This window comes from Desmodus rotundus, chromosome 2 (assembly GCF_022682495.2).
Source record: "Desmodus rotundus isolate HL8 chromosome 2, HLdesRot8A.1, whole genome shotgun sequence".
NCBI lineage: Eukaryota > Metazoa > Chordata > Mammalia > Chiroptera > Phyllostomidae > Desmodus > Desmodus rotundus.
The window spans coordinates 153302277-153311133 of record NC_071388.1 but is presented as its reverse complement, the minus strand read 5'-3'; the positions used below and the strand labels follow the sequence as shown (position 1 = coordinate 153311133).

Sequence of the window (8857 nt, the reverse complement as noted above, 5' to 3'; positions counted from 1 at the left end):
ATAGGTCATATAGTTTTTGGTGGAGATTATAGGGTTTTCTATGTACACTATCATGTCATCTGTAAATAATAACAGTTTTACTCCCTCCTTTCTACTTTGGATGCCTTTTATTTCTTTTTCTTGTCTAATCACTGTGGCTAGAACTTCTAGTATTATGTTGAATAAGAGTGGTGAAAGGAACCCTTGTGTTGTTCCTGAACTTAAGGGAAATTCTTTTAGATTTGCCCATTGAGTATGATGTTGGCAGTAGGTTTCTCATCTAGTTTTCTATGTGTGTATAAGACATAGAAATAATACTGTGGAAAGAAACCTTTATTCAAAGTTGAGTAAAATATGTGTTTTGAAAATAAAGCTTATGAAAAAAGATAACCATGGTGTATAGTTTAAAAACCATATTGTCATTTTATTTATCTCGGTAACAATCCTGTGAGAGAGGTAAGACCAGAAAAATTACTACATATTCAGATAAGAACACTGAGACTCAGATAGTTCAAATGATTTGCCTAAAATCACAGAGAGTTTTAGTAGCAAAACAGAAACTTAGGGCTCTTTCCATGTTCTGAAATAGAGATGTTGATTTCAAGTACAAATTGGAAATTGCCTTTAGTAACTTATTAAAACAGAAGGTTCCAAGACAGTAGCTTGGGAAGTTTAACAACTCGATGTTATTTTTTAATATGAAAAAAGTGTGGGTCTATGACAATCTCAAAATAAAAAATTTAATTGAAAAAGAAAACCAGGGGGCTTTGGTGGTTGGTTTGCACAGCACAATTCTCACTTCTGGTAAGAGCACCCCAGTTTTCCACAGGTGCTCTCAGTTCAGCTGAGCTGTGTGAGCTGACTGACTCTCCTCTGCTCTAAAGATGGCACGTGACCCAGGTTTGGCATTTTGGAGCAACACATCTTCCTGGCCCCTGTGATTGGTCTGGACTGGACACTTGACCCAATCAGAGGTCATCAGAGCTGATCCTGTGATTTTTGCTGGTGCACTTGGTAATAAAGCATACAGATTCTCACTATTCTTGAATCTGGTTGAATATAAGCCAAAATCTTCAGGAGTATACCAGGTGCAGACAGCCTGTCTCAGAGGAAAGGCAGTACAGGAAAAAAATGGAGCCAAAACAGAGGGAAAGTTTCTAGATGCCATCATTTCAGGACCTGGACCCAGGTGAGCCCAAACTCTAGCTCCTACAAATTTTAGTTTATGAGCCTGTTATTGCCCCTTTTGTCTTATATCTTTTGAAGAGAGGTTCTGTCACTCAGAATCTGCAGAGCTCTAAAACACACATGTTGTCAATATGGTCACATGATTTCCTTTGAAAAAGTTTATTACAAGCACCCATTCATATAGTTCACAGAGACCTTTCTGTGTATGGTGAGTGACTTCAGGACATTTATACATCTTAAAGTGCAATATCCGCCCTGTATGGTATGGCTCAGTGGACTGAGTGCCAGTGTGTGAACCGAAGGGTCACCACCTCCATTTCTGGTCAGGGCACATGCTGGGCTGCAGGCCAGGTCTCCAGTAGTAGATGCAGGAGAGGCAACCACACACTGATGTTTCTCTCCCTCTCTCTCTCTCCTTTTCCCTCCATCTAAAAATAAATGAATAAAATCTTTTTTAAAAAGTGCACTATCCCAGTTTTCAAGTTGTTTCTAGTTCACATAATAAAAGAAAGAATGACTTTTCTCTGCAGGGCAGTCCCAGTAAGAAGCCTCACAGCACCCGTGAATACCTTTGTCCTCGCATGCGCTCCGTGTCGAAAGTACTGTGTTGTCAGTCTCCCTCCCTGGTCTGGAAGCAACTTGAGGTCAGGGACCATGTTTTATTCTTAGTTGTGTCACACCATCCACAGAATGAGTGGTACATCATAAGGTTTTAATAAATACTTGTTGAGTAAATCCATAACTCAACCTTCAATACTTTTAAAACATCCAAATTCCTGTCACAAATTACGCCTTAAACTTCGAAGGTGAGATGCCCTTTCTCCATGTACACTTTAGTGGTAATATTACATTATTTTTACATAAAACACATTGACCATGTCTCGATCTATCATAATAGTCAAATAGCACAGATAAATGACATGATTCTTACTTTGAAGTTCCAGCCCCTAAGAGATAGAGAGCTAATCAGGCTGTACACTCTTATTTATGTTTAAATCTACCTAGATCAAGTAACCTGCAGCCTTGCTTAACATGGCTACTTCCTCTGCTGTGTGCTGAAACCCGAATGAATGAATAAATAAATAATAAATGAGGGACCGTATGGAGTAAATCAGTAGTATCTAACTAAAGGCTGGGAAGCCAACACTCTTAAAACAGTGAGAATAAACCAACAACTAATATTTATCCAAGTGCTTAACAATTGTCCAGCCTATGCAGAGCACCTGGCTTGGTGTTAACCAGCATTTAACTACTGTGTGAGTGGCTGCCAGGTCCTACTTACTGCCAGGAATTATTTTAGATTCTAAAGTCTGTGTTTGCATTAACACCCCTTCTATTTGGCTCCCTCCTGAGTCTCCCATAGCCTGTGCCCGCCCACCCACTCAGTGAGACTACAGAGTACTGAGCTATCTTCATTTACATCCCAGGGGAGAGCCCACCCTCATCACACCTGCTCTACTTGAGACGGAACAATTGGGTCCAGGTGTACAGTGATCCATAGCAACAGCAACCAAAGCCAGGGCCACCTGTCTAGCTGGGTAGCAGAGAGGAAGATTTTTCTAGAAGACTGCACATTGCCAATTTGGGGCAAATTATTGTCTTTAGCTGGAGGAACAAGGAAAGTAAGTGTACTATTATTTTCCAGATAGAGATTAAAAAAAAAAAAAAAAAGACAGACTGCTGGTGTTGCCAGAGATAGCCTATTACCAAAAAAAAAAAAAAAAAAATTCAGGTGTCACCCAAAAGATTGACACTTAGTATTGATATCAAGAGAAAGATAAGAATTGCTTAGATATATCCACACAATTGAGTAACTATGGTAAATTACAGATTTTTTTCCTCCATAGAACCGCACTTTATATGATTAAAGTTACCTCTTTGTCTTTCTGTTATCTAGGCTTGAAAAGTATAACACGACTAGCATTGCCTTATGGGATTTGTACTCTGAGCAACTGTGCAACTGCCACCCTTTTCATTTGTGTCACATTTGAGAATCATTATCCATAACCTCTGCCCTCACCGTTTTAACAATTGTTTCCACACGTAGCAACTAACTACTTCTGATGTGAGCTCTCCTGCTGTCTGTGGTTCTTAATTTTACCAAATTTTTTCAAGCTGCTTCATTAGGAGTCAGATTAGAAAGGCTGCAGCACTATAAAATGCATTGTCTCTTTTCCTGTCAAGAAAATAGCCATTCCTCCTGGAGATATTTTAGTGTAATTTATTTTATGGTTTTGTCCCATTCATTTCCATAATTATTTAAAACATAAAAAATTGTGTACAAGAGACCACATCAGAAAATTTAGAAATTACAAAGGCAAGAAAAAACATTTAAACTTTCATGAGACAATCTATTTGGTAATCTAAGACATTTAACAATTATAATAACATGTCTACACATAATAAATGCTAAAAGACAGCAAACCAGGTCTTCCACCAAATCCTTTACTGAAAAAATGAAAGCTCAGTACCCAGGGGCATTCCCGTCTCGTATCCACGAGCTGGGCGATCGTGGGCAAGTTACTTGACCTCTTGAAGCCCGGTTGCTACGTCTCTAAAATGAAGACAAGGCCAACACTCACCTCGCAGAGCATCTCCCAATTCCTCCCGCTGCCCCCGATCTTCTGCTTCTCTCAGCAGCCTCTCTCTCTGCCACAGCACATCGGACAGTTGCCTTCATCTCCTCTGTAAACGGGAATAGGGTTCTTATTTCTGAAACACTACGAGAATTTCAATTGTGATTAATTTAATCAAAATATCCTTTGATTTTATTTCTCCACCAATAAGGTAAACTTTCAAACTGGCTCAATTTATGTTTTAAAGTCAATAAACTAAATAAAAATACATTTTACGTAAGATAAGCTTTTCGAAGGGTTACACCCTCTAGACTTGGAAAATACGTTGTCTAAGCATGGTTTCCCATCTTATTGTGTTAGCACTAAGCAATGCTAAACAAACAGTAAAAAATTGATGGCAGTTCTAGCAAATATTTTTAACAATAAAAGGGAGCATATTAAATTACAAATTTAACTTTTCTCATAATGACCTAATCATGCATACAGTTGGACATAGCACTTGCACCCACCGAATTTTAGAAGATAGAATGGGAGATTGTATAAGTGAATTGTGTAAGTCTCCTCTAAGTGCTTACAATTAGCAATAAATGCTAAGGGCTCATGGAAAAACAACGCTGTATTTTTCCCTTAGCTTAGCTGATCCGACTGTCTGACAGCATCACACTAACAAAGTTTGTGTAGGAAAAAAAAGGTCTGTTGCTTAGTCACAAAGCCCTAGAGTGGAGAGTGTGGGTGCATATGGTAAACAGATTATCCAGAGACCTTTTCCGAGAGAAGCAGGGAAGTGTGTCTCCAGCACCTGACCTTATGTGTTTCACATCTGTCTTTTTGTAACGAAACCCCATGGTGAATAATGGGGGCACTGACAATAATCTAAGAATATATAGTCATTTGAATACATGGCATTCTACTTCCAACAATGTGGATAGTAATATGAAAGGTAGTATTCAAAGACTGTAGTTAAATTGATACTTTGCAGTTAGATATAGAGTCCCACCAGTTGCTACACTGTTAATTGGTAAATTGGGGTAAACTTACCTACTTTTTAAAAATGAGTACAGTCTTGTTCTATGTATTAGATGTAAGGCTTTTCTCATTACTGGCTTTCTAAATCAAAGAAGTAAATAATACACCAATTTATAAACAGTGACACAATACCATCGTATGCGTAACAGATAAATACCTACTATGTAGGCATTATGTTAAAACAAAGAAAAGGATATGAAAAATATATATAAAAGGTACTGAATTTAATCAGGCCTACTAAGTAATATTTTGACAGTTATTATATCTGGAATATTTGAGCCTTGATAGAATCATACCGACTTCTGAGTAGATTTTAAACTGAGGGATAAATAAACGTAAATGGCAAGAAGGCACATACTTAATGTATTTCTAATATTATAAATGTATTTTAAATATACTAATAATACACATATAAAATCATACAAGGTTGAAACACAATAGAAATATACAGAAAAAATCCTGAAATTTCCATAAATTTTACTCTTCATTTTCTTTCTCTCCCAAGAAAAGACAACTGTCAAAACTTGATGCGTCTCTTTTTTAAATTTTATTATAGCACACATACATTTTATAATGCATCTCAGTGTGTGTCCTTTTCCATCAACTGAACACTTAGTGAGCCTTTTCATTTCTGGAAATTTTCTTGTAATACAGCTACTTGTTATTTTACTTTGGGGGTTGATAATCTTTGTTAAATCACATTTTCATATTCTTGTGTTTTGTTCAACTTTCTAAAGATGTCTTAATTTTTTCTTCCAAACTGCCTACTGATTTTTCCCCTGCATTATTTATCTATGATATATCTATACATATTTATGATATCTATACATATCTATTATATATCTATACATCTATGATTTATCTATACATATTTATATATATGTAACTTATGAGAGCTCTTTATTATATTTTAATATTCTCCCAAGGTATCTCATCCTCATTTCACAAATGCAATATACTTTTATTTCTCCATTTTTCTAAGACATTAAATATAGTATTTATGTTTTTATCTTAGCTCCATGCATTGTCTTGATTTTTCAGGTTTACATTTATATTATTTTTGGGTTTGAACTAGACCTAGGGGAGCACTGTTCCAAATTGTCAGGGAGGGGAAGCCAATGAGAGGAAGATATCTAGGAAAATTTCAAAGAGAATTGCTAAATTAAATTTAAATATTTAGATTAGTAATCATTGCTCATTGACAGAACTAGTGGAGCAATTACAAATGTTAGCAATGTATCTATGAGTTAGATGAGAGTAATATTTCTATGTTAACATGTCAATTCTATCTGTTGAATTTGTTATAGATTATAATTTACATTTATATTGATATTTTTATAATTGTATAATTCTGTTGTTTTTTATTATCTGTTGAATTTGTTATAGAACTGCATTGTTTTTCTTTGTATTCCCTCAAATTTTAACTTTATCCCATAATAATTCCCCCCTATTGTCCTCAGAATAGAGTTTATACTTTAACATGTTGGTGGTAATAAAGGCACCAGAACGTTATCAGCAGTTGGACCTCAGTTCAGGAACCTCGGTACCTGAATTCCAGCTAATAAATAATTCAGAACCAAGATCAAATACAAGCAAACGTTTATTTAGAAAGTCACAGAGGAAGAAGTGAACGATAGAATAAATGGGTTAAAAAATACGTTACAGAGGCAAAAAAAAAAACAAAAACGGGCGGCCCTTGGAGCTTAGGAGAAAGAGAGAAAGATAAAGGTAACACACCTGGGAGGAGGAAGAAGAGGATGGGAAAGGCATGGACATGCTCCCCAAGCTCCGGAGAGGGAGAGCCGCTGGGTTCTCCATCCTAAGGGTGTTTCAGGGCGGGGATTTTAGGGGAGTTCCAGGGGAGGATCTGAATAGAATCTTCATTAGCTTTCTAGGTGTGTCCTTTCAGGGTCATTGTCTCCACTGATTGGTCAGCATCAGGGCCCTCAGGGGATCATTAGTCAATGCAGCTGGTCCTGAGGTCAGCCATGGCATCATTTGTCTGATTTTCTGCATTTCTGTACCTGGAGCTGAAATAACAACTGAAGCCTAGATGTTGACCACAGGAGTTAATGATTAAAGAGTGGTTTTGCAAGGGCCTGCCTGAGAGTCGCCCCGTGCCCCTCCTCCATGATGATCTATGGCATTACTAGCAACATGTCATGGGAAGAAAGGTCGGGGGGGTCCAAACTGCATGACCAGTGATATGAAAGGTCAAGGGTTCTAAAATGCATGACCAGAGACATGCTAGGGGAGGAAAGGTTACCATGGGGGCAAGGTCCTTGTTTTCCCAGTTTTGCACGTTGCTAGGCACCCAGGGCTTTTTGCCCTGGAACCTTCTGTACCTGGCCCATCCTCCCTGCTCTGCTCCTGTCTGTCTAAATGCCTACCTTGAATATAGCACACACACGCACACACACGCACATGCACACACAGAGCTTAGAATCAATCTAAAAGAATCAGTTTCCCAGAAAACATCACCAGGAAACTTCTAAGTATATGAAGTCCTCAAAGTAGGTGTTAGAATGGATATACTTTAAGTATTATTATTAGTGGAGAAATTTGTGTGGAATACTAGGGACTGGCAGAATTCATGGAAATTTAGTTATGTAGTAATAAACAGGGATAATTTGGCTCTGACTAGAGAAAATAGGTCAAAGTTCTTAGAAAATAGAAATATCTCATGACAGAAAACTTGTACAATGAAATGGTACAATGTCATGAATTTTCACACTAAATGTGTGAGAAGCTTGTGACGTACTAAATGTGTGGCAGCTCCTTCCCTCTCTGTTCCTCCAGCTCTTGGTTCAGGATGGTGTCATAGCGGTTATCTTTCCGGACTGTAATTGCTCCTGGGGCAAGATGGCATTCGAAGTACTAATGTGTTTTTCCTTCCCTCCATATTTGCTTAATCTGTAAAACATGGGTAATAATACCTCCTATGGATTAGGTTTAAACAAACATGTAAACTGCTTAGAACAGTGTCTGGTGAATAGCACTGAGTAAATGGTGGTTTTGTTACTGTTGTTACTGTTGTTGAGGCTCTTCCACAGCCACTCCCCAAATTCTGGCCAGATACCAGGGCTATTACTTCCTAAGTGGAATTGTCTTGGGAAACATACAAAAGAATCATCAGATTCTTGTGTTTTAAATTTAAAAGGCTTGAGTCTAATCATTATGAGTTGAATTGTGTCCTCCCCCACCCCTCCTAAAAAAGATATATTGACGTCCGAATCCCCAGTGTCTGTCTCTAAGGGCAGAATATATGCCCTTATTTGGAAGCAGGGTCTTTACAGAGGTAATCAAATTATAATGAAGTCATTAGGGTGGACCTAATCCAAGACGAGTGGTGTCCTTATAAGAAGGGGAAATTTGAACACGAAGACAAGCATGCGCAGAGTGAAGATGAAGTGAGGAGATGCAGGGAGAACACCTTGGAAAGGTGGAGGCATGTTGGAGTCACATTGCCACAAACCAAGGAATGTGGGGGCTACCAGAAGCTGAAAGTGACGAAGTGGGATCCTTCTTCTATATGTCTCAGACCTGGATCTAGGACTTCTAACTTCCAGAACTGTGAAACAATAAATTTCTGTTGGTCTGAGCCACCCAGCGGGGTGTCTTGTTTCAGCAGCCCTAGCAAACTAATAAATTGGATATAAGACAGAAAGATGGAGAGGAAAACCCGTGGATCCAGTTTACTGCTGGTGCAGAAGACAGAGATACAAGCAAAACTCTTTTGAGGTTGGAAAGGAAGCTTGTGAGGAAACAAGGGAGCCCAATCCAACTGAGGTCTCTGATAAGGACCCCCTACGTGGCTTGCTAGCCCGGGATTAGCTAAAAAGGTAAAATGATGAGTAACTGGAATATTGTAATGTAATAGAGACTGTGCCTCACTTGTTGGAAGCCCACAGAACACATTACACTCCATTGGATGAAAACAGTAGAACCAAGATGGCAGTATGGGGTACTTGGGACCTGGGACTTAGGTCAACAAATTATAGCCCAGAATGACCATGGAAAGATGCTACTGTTTTTTTCCTACTCCCCCAGGGATTGGGACAAAAGTTATTGGAAAGGAAAAGCCAACA

The 8857-nt window shown here is 38.3% G+C and overlaps 1 long non-coding RNA gene across 1 annotated transcript; it reads right to left on the bottom strand.

The window, feature by feature from the left end:
• Positions 1-403: 403 nt before the first annotated feature.
• On the bottom strand, positions 404-4324 carry LOC123478649 (uncharacterized). The gene is made up of 3 exons (XR_006653920.3): positions 4253-4324; positions 3750-3852; positions 404-1595 (listed from the first exon to the last, which is right to left on the bottom strand). It is a non-coding gene; the product is annotated as an uncharacterized lncRNA (long non-coding RNA).
• Between the last annotated feature and the right edge of the window lie 4533 nt (positions 4325-8857).